This window comes from Pelodiscus sinensis, chromosome 32 (assembly GCF_049634645.1).
Source record: "Pelodiscus sinensis isolate JC-2024 chromosome 32, ASM4963464v1, whole genome shotgun sequence".
Classification (NCBI taxonomy): domain Eukaryota; kingdom Metazoa; phylum Chordata; order Testudines; family Trionychidae; genus Pelodiscus; species Pelodiscus sinensis.
This window is the reverse complement of record NC_134742.1, coordinates 3749713-3765955: the sequence shown is the minus strand read 5'-3', so window position 1 is coordinate 3765955 and position 16243 is coordinate 3749713. Positions and strand designations below refer to the sequence as shown.

At 57.9% G+C, this 16243-nt stretch overlaps 2 long non-coding RNA genes across 2 annotated transcripts; both read left to right on the top strand.

Moving 5' to 3' along the window:
* Positions 1–4617: 4617 nt before the first annotated feature.
* LOC142823191 (uncharacterized) lies at positions 4618–6452 on the top strand. Its single transcript, XR_012898490.1, has 3 exons — positions 4618–5243; positions 5577–5689; positions 6188–6452. It is a non-coding gene; the product is annotated as an uncharacterized LOC142823191 (long non-coding RNA).
* Positions 6453–9286: 2834 nt separating this feature from the next.
* On the top strand, positions 9287–11271 carry LOC142823195 (uncharacterized). The gene is made up of 3 exons (XR_012898494.1): positions 9287–9639; positions 10034–10135; positions 11032–11271. It is a non-coding gene; the product is annotated as an uncharacterized LOC142823195 (long non-coding RNA).
* The last annotated feature ends 4972 nt before the right edge of the window (positions 11272–16243 follow it).

Here is a 16243-nt window from a genome sequence, read left to right as displayed (position 1 = left end):
CAAGCCCCAGAATCAGAAAAGCAGGAGTGGAGACTGGCAGGGTGCACCTTGCACCCAGACCATTTGTGGCGCAGCTCTCACGGCCGCATTGTTGCCCCAGTGGTCTTGCTACCTCACCTTGCCTCCGTGCTCCATGGATTGTCGCACGTTGGCAAAGGGGGGGATGGTGGCAATCCTAAAGCAAAATTGGTTTGCTCCCAAATTCTCCCAAGCAGCAAAAGATTACTGTCTGACTTGCCCTGTCTGCCAAGCCCACAACGTGGGTAAACCTGTAAAGACAGTTCCGGCAACTAGACCTCCGCCTTTAGGACCATTTCTGAATTTACAAATGGACTTTATTCAATTGCCTAAATGTCAATCCTTTGAATAATGTGCTGGTTATTGTTTGTTTGTTTTCGGGATGGGTAGAAGCTTATCCCTGCAGGAAAGCGGATGCCATCACAGTAGCTAAGAAACTTCTAAATCATTACATCCCATCATGGGGAATACCCCTGGTGATCTCCAGTGATAGAGGTACCCACTTTACTGGACAAATTGTTCAAAAGCTGACAAAGTTCTACTCTACCAGACAAGCACTGCACTGCCCGCGACACCCGGAGAGCGCAGGAGCAGTAGAGAGACGTAACGGGATTTTAAAGAACAAACTTGCTAAGATATGTAAGGACTCTGGTTTAACATGGGTAGAAGCACTCCCGATTGCCCTAATGAGCATAAGAGCCACTCCTAATCGGAAAACTGGACTCAGTCCACATGAGATTGCATGTGGCCGACCTATGAGACTGTTAAGCAGCCCAGACATTAACTTGGCTGATGCCATACTCATTAAAGGAAGCATAGTCAAGTATTGTCAGGAACTTATGAGGTGTGTACAGTCCTATCATTCACAGGTTAAAAACGCCTTCCAAGAGGCCCCGACTGAGCCGTGCCATAAACTACAACCAGGAGACTGGGTTTGCGTGAAAGTTCACCAGCGAAAGACTGCCCTGGAACCCAGGTAGAAGGGTCCCTACCAAGTCCTTCTGACCACCCATACTGCTGTAAAGTGCGAAGGATTGCCCACCTGGATTCACGCATCCCACTGCAAACCCGTCCTGGCCCCTACAGAAGTCGGCCCCAACAAGGAGCACCGCAGACCTGGTACCGGAGACCCAGGTCCAGAAGCAGACGAGGATCAGCGCAGGCCTGGTACCAGAAATCCAGGTCCAGAAGTAGACGAGGATCAGCGCAGGCTTGGTACCGGCAATCCAAGCCCTGAAGCAGACGATCCTGAAAGACCGAGGCCAAGGTACCAGCTGCGGCCCAGAAGGACCTGCCAGCAATAGGTGAAGCAAACTACGAAGTCCTGAAGAACAGCCAGCATGAGGCTGGACAAACAATTCATGTTGAGCTTATGCTTAGTTTTGTTTTTAATACCTAGTAGTTATAACCTATATGGTTCAAATGTGTTTATGCTTTTAATGAACCAAGTTTCCCAAGAATTTAATTCCACAGGTTGCTGGATATGTGCTCACAGTCCTGTACATTCAGAAGGAGGCATCCCAATGATTCCAGTCCCACTAAACAACACTCAAATGAATGGCCCATTGTTTAATGAGCTAAAGCCAAATGATACCTGGCAGGATAAAAAGTTTACTAGCCCAGGGTACATCCGCCTAGCTCTGACACCAGTTGGAGAATACTGCTGGACATGTAATGGTACAGGAGCCCGAGTAAGGAAAAGCAGGTGTGAAGTAACCATTGTCCTGAATGGAGTATGGAACAGAAATAACACCTGGGAAAATAACAAAGGCCCTTATGACTTTGGAATCGATGGGTACTATTTGCAATGGATGATGAAGCCCCAATGCCAAAGGACCTTAACAGCAAAGGTTAGCCATTACTTTATATGTGGTCGCCAAGCATACAAAACACTGCCCAAGGGCTGGAGTGGAACCTGCTACATTGGAGCAGCCTTCCCAGCCATTCGAATCACTAACCATCTCCCTGGGAGTAGAATCCGAAATTACCGAGAGATAACAGAAACACAGCGGTTTTGGGGAATTGCGTTCCCAGGATTGGGTGTGGCCTATGCAGTAAGAGAAATTCGGAGGCTGGAAGTAGCTTTCGAGAAAGTAGCTAATGCCACAACCAAAGCTCTCCGTGCCATTAATATGGAACTAGGAGAAGTGAGACAAATGGTTCTCCAGAACCGGATAGCCCTAGACTATGTCCTAGCTAGTAAGGGCGGGGTTTGTGCCTTAGTAGGAAAGGAATGCTGTGTGTATATCACCGACACCAGAAAAGAAGTGGAGGAAGATGCCTCAGAAATTGAAAAAGCTGTGGAACGCTTAAGGCAGGGGGAAGACTGGACCCTCTGGGATTGGTTAAGAGGCTGGTTTGGACATGTGGGAACTTGGATTTTGCAAGGTGTAGTTTTAGTATTAGCTATATTCTTTTGTGCTTATTTTTGTCTCTTGTTAATCAAATGCTGTATTTCTTGTATTCGAGAAAACAAGGGACAGACCCTTACTAAAGAGAATGTGGAAGTAATGATGTTAAAATATGATGAGCAGAGAGAGGAACAAGAAATGTATATAAAGGCTTTGATGAAAATGGAGATGTAAAATGGTTTCATGGTTAGCCTTTAAGCTAAAAGGGGGGAGTTGATGAAGCTAGTTTATGTTTAGCTAGAAGCCATCTTGTATAACAGAAACCATTTCAGCTTTTTGTCTTTGCACGTAGGCCAGAGTGAACTTTCTATCACCCCATGCGCCAGGCCAAGACAGATGTGCTATTGGAATGTGTTAATTGGGCTGGTTCAGAGAGAAGAGGTACGTTTGGCTCACTTTGCTTTTATTGGCCAGTAAAACTGTCTGTTTAGCCGCGTAAACTGAGTGAGGCGTTTGCTTCGACAAAGGGGAAAGTACAAACTGGAGATGGAAGAGTTCAGTCGATCAACCGACAGGCAAAAGCTTATAGGTGAATGCTCTACACGACACGCATTTCCCCCTTCCCTCTGCCAGTGCATCGTTTAGCAGGATGCCCAGCAGCCCGGCTCAGTTCTGGCTCATGCAGGGTCCAGGACCTACCCCCGTTGTGGCTCTGCTTTTAAAGAGTATTAGGAGCTGGGTGTGCAGGCAGCTTGCACCACGTCCAGGAGCTCATATTCCTGCCATGCCCCCAACCCCTGGACAGGGACTGCTGCTGTCCCAAGAGGAGAGCTGGTTTTTAAACGGGTTCCCCTTGCAGACCTGCTCCCGCCTGGCACCTCTGATACAGAGGCAGCAGGCTGGGTGGGCAAAGGGCTCCGGGAGTGGGGCTGGAGCGCACTGGTGGCTGGCTATAGAATAATCGAGTAAGGGATACGAATTCAAGCAGTTACTCGACTGTTCAGTTAACCACTATGGAACATCTCTAATTCAAACCCATTTATCCCCATCCCTGCCCGTCACAGGAAGGGGGTAGCTGGGAATGAGCCTCAGAGCACTAATGGTGCCCGTGTCTTTGCAGGGGGCTCCGGGTGCAAACTCTGCCCCTCGGACTGGCGGCTGCGCGGGGACAAGTGCTACTGGGTCTCCACAGAAACTAAAACCTGGAACAAGAGCCGCAGCGACTGCGCCGCGAGGGGCTCCCAGCTGCTGGTGATCCGGGACCGGGAGGAGCTGGTAAAGGGGCTGGTAACCCCCTGCTGGGGCTTCCCCTGCTGGGCTGGGCTTGGGTACAGAGCCTGGTTAGACACACTTGAGGACTGGGAGTTTCACAGCTGCCCAGCGGTTTGGTTTGGATGTCCCTGTTCCCATTACTGGTTACTAAGGGGGGTCCAAACTCCTGAGGCAGCTTTGACAGGCCCAGCAGAAATCACTAGCCTCAGCGTCAGGGTAGGTGACAGAGGCAGCTCTAAGCCATTGTTAGCCTCCCCTGTGTGCGTGTGCTGAACCCAGCTCGGCTGGGAGTGCGAGTGGGGCTCTGTCTAGACTGCAGGCTTCTTTCAGAAGAAACTTTTCCGGAAGAGATCCTCCGGATAACGTCTTCCGAAAGAGAGCGTCTGCACAGCACAGAGAGCTGTGTGGTCAGTGTAAAGATACTGTCCGCACTGAACGGACGCTCTCTCCCGTGTAAGCTGGGATTGCTATGGATGGAGTGGTCACCAGGACACCTGGGCTTCTTCCTCTTTCCTCTTGTGAAAGAACTCCCTCTTCCCCACCCACACACGCCTTTATGCAACAGAGCTCTTTCGAAAAAGGGCTTCTTCCTCGTAGAAAGAGGATTTCCAATGTCAGAAAAACCTCTTTGTTTTGATGATTTTTTTTTAAAAAAAAAACACAGCTGCAATGTAGACGTAAATGAAGACTTTTTCAGAAAAATGGCCATTAAAAAAAACACCCTCTGCAGTGTAGACACCCTGAGAGAGACAGAGCCATCCCTTCTAGTGCCTCCCGACCTGCACCTCCCCTCATTTGGGGTAGGGGCTGTGCTCAACAGCTGTGGGGGCCAGAGTGTGGGGGGGGGCAGTCCCAGGGCTGAAGGGGAGGCAGATAGCAGGGGCCCCAGTTTGCTCTGCTCGCCAGGCTCCTAGAAGCATGACTTGGGGAAAGGGCGGAGTCACCCCCTCACACACACACCCCCTGGTCACTGGTACCAAGAAGCAGTTGGGAACTGGTGGAGCCACGTGGTCTGGGGAGGGGTCGCTTCGCTGCTGGTTACTAAGGGGGCAGGCTTGACTCCTGCTGCTGTTCTGGTGCTACTAAGCCCCCAGGCCATTTCAATTGGGGGAAAGTGGTGGAATGGGGGCAGGAAGGGGTGGAGAAATGGGGCCAAGATGCTGGGGAGCTCAGCATCCCCCAGTAACGGCCCTGCTGGGTGCAGCTTGTAAGAGGTCAGCTGGAGCTGGGGCTACCATTTACGTGCCATGTGGCTGCCTAGAGCACCATGAAATCAGGGGCAATTTGGTGCCACAGGTTTCGTGGTGCCCCACATGGCTGTGTAGCTTGCGTATTGGTAGGGGTGGCCCAGGAGAGAGGGAGGGGGAAAGAGAGATGCAGATCAGGGCTACACGTCCTGTAGGCCACATGTGGCCCGCAGCCTGTTTCTTTGTGGCCCGCAGTGTAGTTTGTGTTTACACAGAGCTCAACGTGTGGCCCACAGGAGGAAGCCAGAACAAAGAAGTAATCGATGTAATGCTGTTCTGTAGCTGCGCATTTTCGGAGTTAAATTCCTGGCCTGTCATTGCTCAGTGAAAGTGCTGCCATAGGGGTGGAAATCGGGTAATTGTTGCATTTTGTTCATATCAGCAGAACTGACTTAAATGGGGCCTGCGTGTTGTGTAGTCTTTGTATTCATGCCTGTCGGTGTGAAAAAAGGGATTTGCATGTCTATGCAACCACGCTTAAGTTGTGGCCCTCAGCATGTGCTCGGAGCATCACTGTGGCCCCCAGGGCTTCCAAAGTTGAGTAGCCCTGATGTAGGGGGACGGATGGAGGGAGGGTCTATATGGGGATTGCCAGGCTCACAGCCCCATAATTCTGGTGCTGGACTTGATGACGACTTGGACATGAGAGAACATTCTGGTCACCAGGTGCCTGTCACACTCCCTGCAGGAGGCCCTCCAGGACCTGACGCAAGGCCCCTCTCAGCTCTGGGTGGGACTGTCCCACCCGTCCCCGGAGAAGGCCTGGACCTGGCTGGATGGATCCCGGCTGGATCAGACCCGGTGAGAGATTCCTTGAGTCACTTTCCCTGTGTGGGCAGAAGGGGACAGGGACGGGGAGGGCAGAGGAGGAGCAGGGATGTTCAGGGTGAGGTGACGCTGAGGTTGTCCATTGACAGTCTGTGGAGGGAGCAGAGCAAAGGGGTGAGGCCGGAGCCTTGGGGATCCCCAGAGAGGGGGTCAGGAGAGGGGCAGACATGGACCAGCCAGAGGCAGGAGGGGACCAGGAGGGGCAGCGTCGGCACAGCCCGGCAAGGAGGAGCCGTGGGGCAGGAGAGAGATGGGCAGGGCCTAGCGCAGCAGGGAGGAGGGAGCTGGAGCTGGGCTTGGGCCAGGGAGTCCCTGGGCTGGCCCTGGCAGTGGTGGGGAGGGGCAGCCCTAGGGCAGAGCTGGACGGGAGAACAGGGCAGCTGCGGATCCTGTTAGCACAGGGAAGAGCCGCTGTGGAGTGAGTGTGATGGACCCACAGGTGCTGACAGGGGCCTTTCCTGTGTGTCGCAGGCTCCCGGTGTCAGGCCCAGCTGAGGGGAACAGCTGTGGGATGATGAAGGGGAATCAGATTCATTCACAAGGCTGCAGCTCTGCACATCAGTGGATTTGCCAGCGAGACGCCGTCCCCCTCTGAGCAGGGTATGGAGGAGACCTCAGAGCACGGCTCCATTATCCCCGTGTCACACCTGGGGAAACCGAGTCACAGACACTCACCTGCCCAAGATCACACCGAGAATTGGTGACAAAATGGAAAATGGAACCCAGGAGTCCTGGCTCCCAGCCCTCCCTCAGATCCCTTGGTAGCTGCCTCGTCCCTAAGCTGGACAGCCTGATGCTCTTAGTTGCTCCTCCTATGGACCCATTGCCTGGGCTTTGTCATCCCTGGTCCCTGGCTCTGAATGTTTTCCTGTTCCTCCAGGGCCCTTTATTATAAGTCACCAGCCTCTAGATGCTGAAGAACCCATGTTCAGAGGGACACTAATATGGTACTGCCTGATCGAGGGGTACATGTCCAGCCCTGGATTGGGATTCAACAGACCTGGGTCTACCACTTTCCAGTGGGGTGACTTTGGGCAAGACACTGTCCCTTTCTGTGCCTCAGTTTCCCCATCTGCCGAATGGGGATAATGAACCTTCTTTCCTTTGGAAAGTAGGTTGAGCGCTGCAGATAAGACAAGCTAGAGGCGCTTTGCCAATGTATCAACTGTCGTTAATGTGGGGGAAGGAAAAAACTATCAGGGAGTCGGTCCCACCTGTGTGAAAGAGTTTCTAGCAGGAGCTGATTCCAGCTCAGGACCAACATTAAAGTCTAGGAAGAGAAGGGTCCTTTATAGTGTCCATGCTAGTGCTTACACCAGTCCTGTTAACAATTCCCCCCTCCCCCAGTTACAGTGGCCTAATGTCTGAGGTGCTGAGGGAGGGGCAACCTTTATTGACCCACGAATGGGCTTGTCTGGCCTGACACTCTGCTAAGGACTGACAAGCTGGGTGGGGCCGAGGGAGCAGCCCCAGGGGCGTTACTGCCCAGCCCGCTCGGCCCCAGACCCAGCTGCCATTCAGTGGGGCCCAGGGGAACCCCTCAAACACCCAGAGGGGCCATCCAAGGCCAGGTCATCAGCCTTGCAGGGGAGGGGTAGGTGGAGCACTGACATCACAAAGGCCTGTGGCAGGACCTCAGCCTATCGGGGGACAGGGATGACCTCACAGAGAGACTCTGACAACAGCCAATCAGGACAGAGGTGCAAGGCCGGGGCAAGCTCAGAGATTCCCGCGGTTTGGCAGCAACGCGGCCCCTTCCCAGGGTCTCTGCGGGGCCAGGATGGAGAATTGGGACCGAGGGGCGGGGGCAGGAGGAGCCTCGTCGGCGTTTTCTCCTTCCCTGCGGCCGGCAGTGTCGGACCCGGAGAGACAGTCGGAGCCTCAGAGAGGTTTGGAGCCTGCTCAGTTTGGTTCCCCTTTGCCCCCTCCCCTCCCTCTGTCTCGCCTTTTTCTGCATCTTCCCCCCTTTCCCTGCTCCACCAAGCAGGGTGGGTGGGTGTTGGGGCGGTCGGAGGCCTCACTCAGAGCTGAGCTGGCAGAGCACTGGGAGCTGGAGGTGACCTGGCCCGTCCTTTCGGACATCTGTTGAGCCCTCTCCCCTCCCCCTGCTGCCTCCGAGCTTCCAGTCTCGCTGCGGATTGGTCGAGTGGGTGGTTATTGACAGGGGAGACTCGCGGCCTTTTGTTCTCTTTAAAACTGTTCTCGGTGAGTCATTATTAATGGTTCCCAGCCATGCTGGAAGGGCCTAACACATGGGGCTCTGCAGGGGTCTGTTCTGGGACAGTTCTCTTCAATCTCCATCAGTGATTTAGATATTGGCATGGAGAGGGCGCTTATTAAGTTTGCAGATGATACGAAGCTGGGCGGGGTGGCAAGTGCTTTGGAGGAAGGGTCAGAATTCAAAGTGATCTGGACAAACTGGAAAAATGGTCTGAGGTAAATAGGATGAAGCTTAATAAAGACAAATGCAAAGTGCTCCACTTCGGAAGGGACAATCCACTTCACACACACAGAACGGGAAGTGACTGTCTAGGAAGGAGTCCTGCAGAAAGGGATCTAGGGGTCAGAGTGGACCACAAGCTAAACAGGAGTCAAAAGTGTGACACTTGCAAAAAAAAGCAACCATGATTCTGGGAGGCACTAACAGGAGTGTGGTGAGCAAGACAGGAGAAGTCGTTCTTCCGCTCTACTCTGCGCGGATTAGGCCTCACTTGGAGTCGTGTCTCCAGCTCTGGAACCATGTTTCAGGAATGAATTGGAGAAATTGGGGAAGGCCTGGAGAAGAGCAACAAAAATGTGGAACAGTTTAGAAAACATGAGAGTGAAAGAACTCGGCTTGTTTAGTCTGGAAAGGAGAAGACTGAGAGGGGACATGAGAGCAGTTTTCAAGTATCTAAAAGGGTGTCACAAGGAGGAGGGAGACAAACTGTTCTCCTTGGCCTCTGAGGACAGGACAAGGAGCAATGGGCTGAAACTGCAGCAAGGGAGGTTTAGGTTGGACATTTGGAAAATGTTTCTGCCTGTTGGGAAAACTTCCTGTCAGTCTTGTGAAACACTGGAACAAATTGCCTGGGGAGGTTGCGGAATCTCCATCACTGGGGATATCTCAGAGCAGGTTGCACAGACACCTGTCAGGGATGATCTAGACGGAGCTGGGTCCTGCCGTGAGGGCAGGGAACTGGACTTGATGGCTTCTCAATGTCCCTTCCCATTCTACTGTTCTGTGATTCACAGACCAGACGGATCAGTCCCAGACCAGCAGGGCTTGCGGGGGAGGTGTGTGTGTGTCGGCAGGAAGGGGAGTGATCAAGCTGTTTCTCTACCTACCTATCTCTGGGCAGTTCCCGAGTCTCTCTAAGGGCCAGGGCTGCTCACACACTTGCTGACGGTGCCCATGAGCAGTGGTTGGGCTGTGGCTGGTTGTACAGCTCTGGGCTCTGATTGTCCAAGTGTCCCAAGGTGCTGGCTGGGGGCAGGACATCAGCCGTGTGGGGGGAGGGGACGGTGATGCCACAAAGGCCTGGGGGGGGGGGAAGGAGCTGGGGGCGGGGGGCTGAGTTCATGGAGATTCCCTGACATCAGCTGCAAGGCAGGGCAGCCTCAGAAATATCCCCCCCTCCCCAGCCCTTTCTGGCTGTGTGGGAGCCCCCCAAAGAGGCGGGGCTGGAATCGCTCTGAGACCGACCCCTCGGGGGTGACCTGGGCCAACCCTTGGGACGTCCCCTGAGACCTCTCGGCCGCCCCCTCTCCCAGTCTCACTGCTGATTGGCTGAGCAGGGGGCCATGGCGAGGGAGGAGGTTTCCCAGCGGTGACCCCGGCTCCTCTTCCTTTGCAGGCTCCGCACGGCGGGGTCTGGCCTCGGGCCGGCCCTGCGGGGGGACCTGCGGGCAGAGCCCCACACGGGCGCGCAGACAGCGGGGAGGTGAGCATGGGCGAGCAGGGGGAGGCTGTTTTCCTTTAGCACTGGGGGTGGGGGGTGGGAAAGGGGAGACTGGGGACCCTTGGGCAGGGCTGTGTTGGGCCCTTCCCCCTCCAGGGTCAGGGCTGGGAGTGGAAGTTGATCTCAGGGCCCGGCTGGTTCTGGGAACAAGAACCTCAAATCCCATCCCCTCCCCCTCACAATTCCCCCCTCCCCCACTATGGGATCCATCCACATTGCCCTAGTCTGGAGAGACAAGGCCCTTCCCAAGAGCCAGGTCCCATGGATCCGACTCGCTCCCCTGAGCACCAGGGCCCAGCCCCGGGGATGGGGATGGGGGCTCGTTGGCACAGGCTGGGCACGGGTCTATTGACCTGCCCCCCCTCACTCCCCGCAGCGTGTCAGCTCCTGCATCGCGCCCAGAGTGTCCCAAGGGAGCCAAGGCCCCAGGGAGCAGCAGAGCCCGGTTGTAATTGCCCCCCCGCACCCGGCATGGGAGGTGAGTGACCTCTGAGCCTCTCTGGCCCCGGGGTGAGCAGGTGGCTCCCACAGGCCGCAGGGCGGCAGCGGCAGGGCTGTGGGCTGGGAGTGACCCCTGGGGAGGGCAGAGTCAGAGCCGGGCCTGAGCCAGACTTGGGTCCAGCTCATCTTCTCCTGGCTCAGGGGAGACCCGGGGACGATAAGGTTCCTTTCTGGCCATGGGCCCCTCCTTGTCCCCTGGTAGGGTTACCAGATGGGTTTGAAAAACCTCCCAGACACACATGATCTCAGAACGGGAAGGGGGGGACTGGCTGGGAGGGGAGTGAGGCTGGGATGGGGCTGGGGGAACGGGGCTGGTGCAGGGAGATCGGGGGTGGGGGAGACCGGCCAGCGGGAAGCAGGGCTGGATGGGAGGAGGTAGGGAGGAGCAGGGCTGATGGGGCGGTGGAGAACTGGGAGCGGGGAGGGGGGGAAGGGACCAGCTGGCGGGAAGCAGGGGCCTAGCTGGGATGGAGTTGGGGGGAGCGGGTCTGGCCAAGGGAGGAGCGGCCAGTGGGGAGGGGGCTTGCCTGGGCGCATGCAGATCCTGGGGCGCTGCCTGTCCCGCCCACGGTCCCGGCGAAAGACGAGCGAGTCTGGCCCCAGGATTCCCTCTCTCCCCGGACCACCCTCCCCCTCCGCTGTGTAGCTACGTGCTGCCTGGCTGGTACTGCCCAGTCCAAACCCTGCAAAACCAGCTGGGGGTGCATGTCCCCATGGGGGGCCCTGCCCACCGCCCTGCGCCCCCGGAGCTGGGGGGCCCATTAGCTCCTCTCCCCAGTGGCTCCAGCAGAGGCAGGTGGGGAGGGAGGCTCCTGACCCAGGGGGGTTGGAAGCAGAACACTGATGGGCCCCGTCTCCTCCCTTCCATCCCAGCTCAGCACAGCCCCCAGTAGGGAGCTTGGGGCCCAGCTGGGACTGTCCCTCGAGGGCCCAGCCAAGGACACCGGCCGGCCGGCCAGGGAGGGGCCTGACCCCTCTGCCCACTGCTGCTGGGCCAGAGGTGAGGGACCCCGCTGGGCAATGGGCCGCTAGAGCAGACACCGGCAGATGCCAGGCCGGGGGCCCTGTAGAAATGACCCCGCCCAGGCTCCCACCTGCAATGGGAGTAGGGTTACCAGGTGAGTAAAAAAAATATTGGACACACTTGATCTCAGATGAGGGTGGGGGCCGGGCTGGGAGGGAGGCAGGGCTGGCCGGGGGAGGGAGGAGGGTTGGGGCGGCCAGTGGGAAGCAGGCCTGATGGGGGGAGAGGGGAACAGGTCGGGGACAGCGGGACTGGACGGGGGCCCAGCCGGAAAACCAGAAAGTCCCGACATTGCTCGTGCCCGGTGAGTTCTGACTGTTCTCACCAGGCAGAGGGCACAAAAACTGGACTGTCTGGTCGGACACTGGACACCTGGGACCCTGAATGGGAGCCCTGGGGCAGCCGGATGCTGTGGGGGAACAGCTGGCATGGGTGGGGGAGGCGGTAGCAGCTCCTGCAGTGATAGGCCAGAGGGGTCTGGCCCTGGGGGCCCTAGAGAGGCGCCGCCCAGGGCCAAGCCCCCACTGCCCCCTGGGTCCCGGGCCCCGCATATGACAGGCCCTTGCTGTCTTGGGACAGGAGGAGCCCGGCCACGGGGATGCACCAGCTCCCCCACCCCCAGCTTGGCTCCAGGGCCGGTGTCGCCTGCAGGGAAGGAGCTGCCAGCGGGAGTAGGAGCATCAGTCGGAGCTTTTCCTGCTCATGCTGGGACTGGAGCCACGGACCCGACCCGGCCCTGGACCGGTCACCAGGGGAGAAGGAGGAGCTGCCCCTCCCCCCCGCGGGGGATAGAACCTCCCCTCCCCCATCTCCTGTCCCTGGACAGGGACCTGCACAGCCCAGTGAGTCAGGGCCAGCTTATGGACTGTAGCCATTGGGCTGCACAGCCCTGACTAAAGGGGCAAGATACCGACACTGGCCATTGGGCCACACTGGTTGGACTAAAGGGGCAAGAAACTGACTTTGGCCATTGGGCCAAACTTGCCTTAGAAAAGGGGCAATGTACTGACACTGGCCATTGGGCCACACTGCCCTTAGAAAAGGGGCAATTACTGACTCTGGCCATTGGGCCACACTGCCCTTAGAAAAGGGGCAAGGTACTGACTGGCCATTGGGCCACACTGCCCTTAGAAAAGGGGCAAGGTACTGACTCTGGCCATTGGGCCACACTGCCCTTAGAAAAGGGGCAAGGTACTGACTGGCCATTGGGCCACACTGCCCTTAGAAAAGGGGAAATGTACTGACTCTGGCCATTGGGCCAAACTGCCCTGAGAAAAGGGGCCAGTACAGACTCTACCCACTAGGCCGCTCTGCCCTAAGGCAAGCTCTGCCAGAGGGAAGCTGGGAGCCTGCAGGCTTTGTGGCGGGAGAAGCTGCCGTCCCCTCGGAACCAGGTGCAGGCTGCACCCAGCAACCCGACAGAGACGATTCCAGCCCAGAGACGGGGAGTGTCACGGCGCAGACTGAAGACTGAACAACCCACCCAGTAACCAGGACCAGACGAGGTCACACACGGGACCAGGGCAGCGGAGGAGGAAACCGGCCGGCCAGGACAGAGAGGGACCTGCTGAACCTCGGGGATCTGCTGAAGCTGTAACAGACGAAGGGGCCTCCCCGTCGCGCCGCTTCCCCCAGACCCGAGCTCGGGCTGCCGGTGCCCTTCAGCCAGGACGCCGGGCACAGAAGCCCCAGCAACCGCGGCGCCTCGCAGCCCTGCCCTGGGCGTCGGAGGCCTGGCCAGGCCCTTCCCAGGGAGACTCCCATCCAGTGCAGATCCCTACGACGGGGGTGGGGAACCCCCTGAAGGTCGGGGCTCTACCCTGCGTTGGGGGCCCATGCTGGGGAGGAGAGGGGGGCTGTTTCTCACTTGTGTGCAGCCCCCCATAGATTTTTCTGTGGGTCAGTGGCCTCGACCCAGCAAAGATTCCCCACCCCTGCTCTGTGGGGGGTAAAGGTCCCTGGGAACCTGACTAGGGCCCCACCCATTTCACAGCCAGGAGACGTGCAACGGGGGGAGAGGAGGGGATGGGGGAATGGCGAGGGGAGTCTGAGCTCCCCACGTGGCGAGGGGCCTGAGGCGTCAGCTGCTCCCTGACCTGGCTGGGATGGGACAGGAGTTGTCCTGCCCCAACACGGGCACTCGTAGAGGGGGCAGATCAGAGCCACCCTGAGGGGCAGGGAGAAGTGAGGGTGGAACGGCTCTAGCTCTGCCCCACAGGATGCTGGGAAGTGAAATTGGCACTCTTGGGACGCCCCCACCCCATTGCACACAATCCTAGTTTGGGCCAGGACCCAGCCGGTCAGAGAGCCGGGAAATTTCCCACAGAAGCCCCCGGGAGTGTGCCAGGGAGCAGTGTGGACACGGTCTGGCTGTGAAATGGGCGAGGTTGCAGGGGGATGCGATGGGGCCCTAGTTCCGGCGTATTCCCTGGAAGTTGTGGGAAAGGGTCTGCCAGAAACTCCTGGCCCTGTTGGTCTCCAGGGTCATTGGGGAATCCCCTAGTGCAGCCTTTCTCCAGCTGGGGCTCCCCACCCAAAAGGGGGTCCCAGGGCCAGGGGAGGGGGCTCGCGAGCAGGGTCACTGGCCGCCTGGGTTTTCCCAGCCATGACCTCATCTTCAGGCCACAAATCTTCCTCTGGGCAGATGTTTGGAAATATTAAAAACTGTCGGATTTCTCCCGGCTTTCCCAGCTGAGTGGCTGGAGAGCAGCGGCTACTGTCTGGCTATCCGGTTTGGGGGCAGCCCCATTGACAGCAGCAGCACAGGAGGAAGGGAGGCCTGGTCCGGTGTTGCCACCCTTCCTTCTGCACTGCTGCTGGCGGGGGGGCTGCCTTTCCATCTGGGTGGCTTCAGAGCAGCGGCCCCTGGCAGGTCACCCAGCTCAAAAGTCAGCGCCACCACCAGCTGCAGCGCAGAGGGAAGGGGGCAGTGCTGCAGGGTGTGGGGCTGCCTTCTGAACTGGATGGCTGGAGAGCAGTGGCTGTTGGCCAGGGGCCCAGCTTAGACGACGGCGTCCCTGCCAGCAGCAGCACAGAAGCAGGGTGGCTCCGTGTTGTGTCACTCCTACTTCTGCACCACTGCTGGCGGTGGCCCTGTCTTCCGAGCTGGGCGCCCCAGGAGCAGCCACGACTCTCTGGTCACCCGCTCGGCCGTCAGTGCTGCCCCAAGAGCGGTGCAGCAGGAAGTGCAGGAGGGGCGGGATTGCAGCACTTCCTTCAGCACCGCGGCGGGTGTCAGCCCTGCCTCCCAAACCGGGTGACCAGAGAGCGGGTGCCACTGGCCAGGGGCTACCTCAGAGGGCAGCGCCGATACCAGCAGCAGCACAAACTAGGGGTGTCAACGTGTGTAGCTGGCTACACGATTAACCGATACGTCTGGGCTTATTGGTTAATCCTGTCGCCTCCACACACCCCTCCCCCGGCTGCCTCAGGAACAGAAGCAGCAAGAGGGGGGGAAGGTGGGAGCTGGTGTCTGCGGGGATCCAGCTATTAAGCTGCCTCCCTATGAGCACCACATCCCATGGAGCTGCCTGGCCCGCACCATGGGCTGCTGCCTCCATAGAGATGCAGCAACACGGAGGGTGAGGGAGTCAGGCAGGAGCTGGTGCACACGGGAAGCAGCTTTTAAGACAGCTCCCCATGTGTATCAGCTCCTATGGAACCACGTCTCACCCATCCCCCTCCACTTCTGCCTCCTTATCAGCATGGGGGCAGGGCAGACATGAGATGAGATGTTCAGGGAACTATCTTCTAAGCCGGCTCTCCACACAGGCCAGCTCCATGGAGCCCCCTTTCCTCCCTCGCTGTCTCACATAGAGGCGAGGGGGATGGGGGGCTGCTCGAGGGGAGCTGACTTAAAATCTAATTCTCCGTGAGCACCAGTTCTGCGGAGCTGCCTGCTCCTGCCTCTCACGCTCCAGAGGAGGCTGCTGCAGAGCAGCCTCTGTCCGGGGCTGGCACAAGCTCTCGTCGCACAGAGGCTGCTGTGTGGGATGCCGGTGCAGCCTCTGTCTGCTGTGTGGGATGCCGGTGCAGCCTCTGTCTGCTGTGTGGGATGCCGGTGCAGCCTCTGTCTGCTGTGTGGGATGCCGGTGCAGCCCCTCATTGCTGACTCAGGCACCAGGGACTATCAAATAATCATGGAATTGCTACAGTTTGATGCAGTGACATGATTGTTTAGTGACTCCCTGTCTGACATCCCTAGCAAACAGGGAGGGGGGCCCTGGACGGTGCTCCCCTCGTCCTTCTCTGCCATCACTGGCAACAGCGCCGCCACTCCCGCCGGGCAGCTGGACAGTCCGTGCTATCTCCAGTAACATTGCAGTAGGCAGGTGGGCTGCTGCAGCTTTGCCTCCCTGCCTTCCGCGCCGCTGCTGCTGGGTAAGGATGTTAAATAACAATTCATGGACAAGTTGAGGAGTCGATGGAATTTCCATTGGCTACTCAACTAGTCGATGGGCACTTTCTGCACTTTGAACTGGACAAGGGCCCCAGCAGGGCCTCCTGTGCACTTCAAAACGGGAACTCCGTGTGCAGCCCGGGGCCAGCAGGAAGTTCCACTGACTCAGCTTTACGAGGGTCCTTCCGCTTTGAAAGGCTCAGGGTCCTGGAGGCTCTTGTGCATTTCTGAGTGGAAGCACCTGCATGGAGCCTGGTGTCAGTGGGGGACTCAGACCACTGGGAACCCCGAGGTCCATGTGGCGCTGCTCCTTTGGAGAACCCCCTTTTCACACCTTTTCCCATGAGCAGGCAGCGCCAGCACCACCAGCAGCGCAGAAGGGAGGGCGGCCTGGTGTGGCGGTGCCTCCCTTCCCTCTGCACTGCTGCGGGCAGAGGCTCTGCCTACTAACGGGGAGGCTGAGGAAGTTACAAGGGGTCAGGTGCCCAACCTGGATGGCAACCCCACCGCCAGCAACAGCACAGGAGGGAGGGGAGCTGGTCTGATATTGCCACCCTCCCTGCTGTGCCGCTGCTGGCCGTGCCTCTCACTGCTCAGCTGGGCAGCTAGAGAGCGCAGGCACCATGTGCACAAGGCCGCCTGCCCTCAGCCAACGCATATAA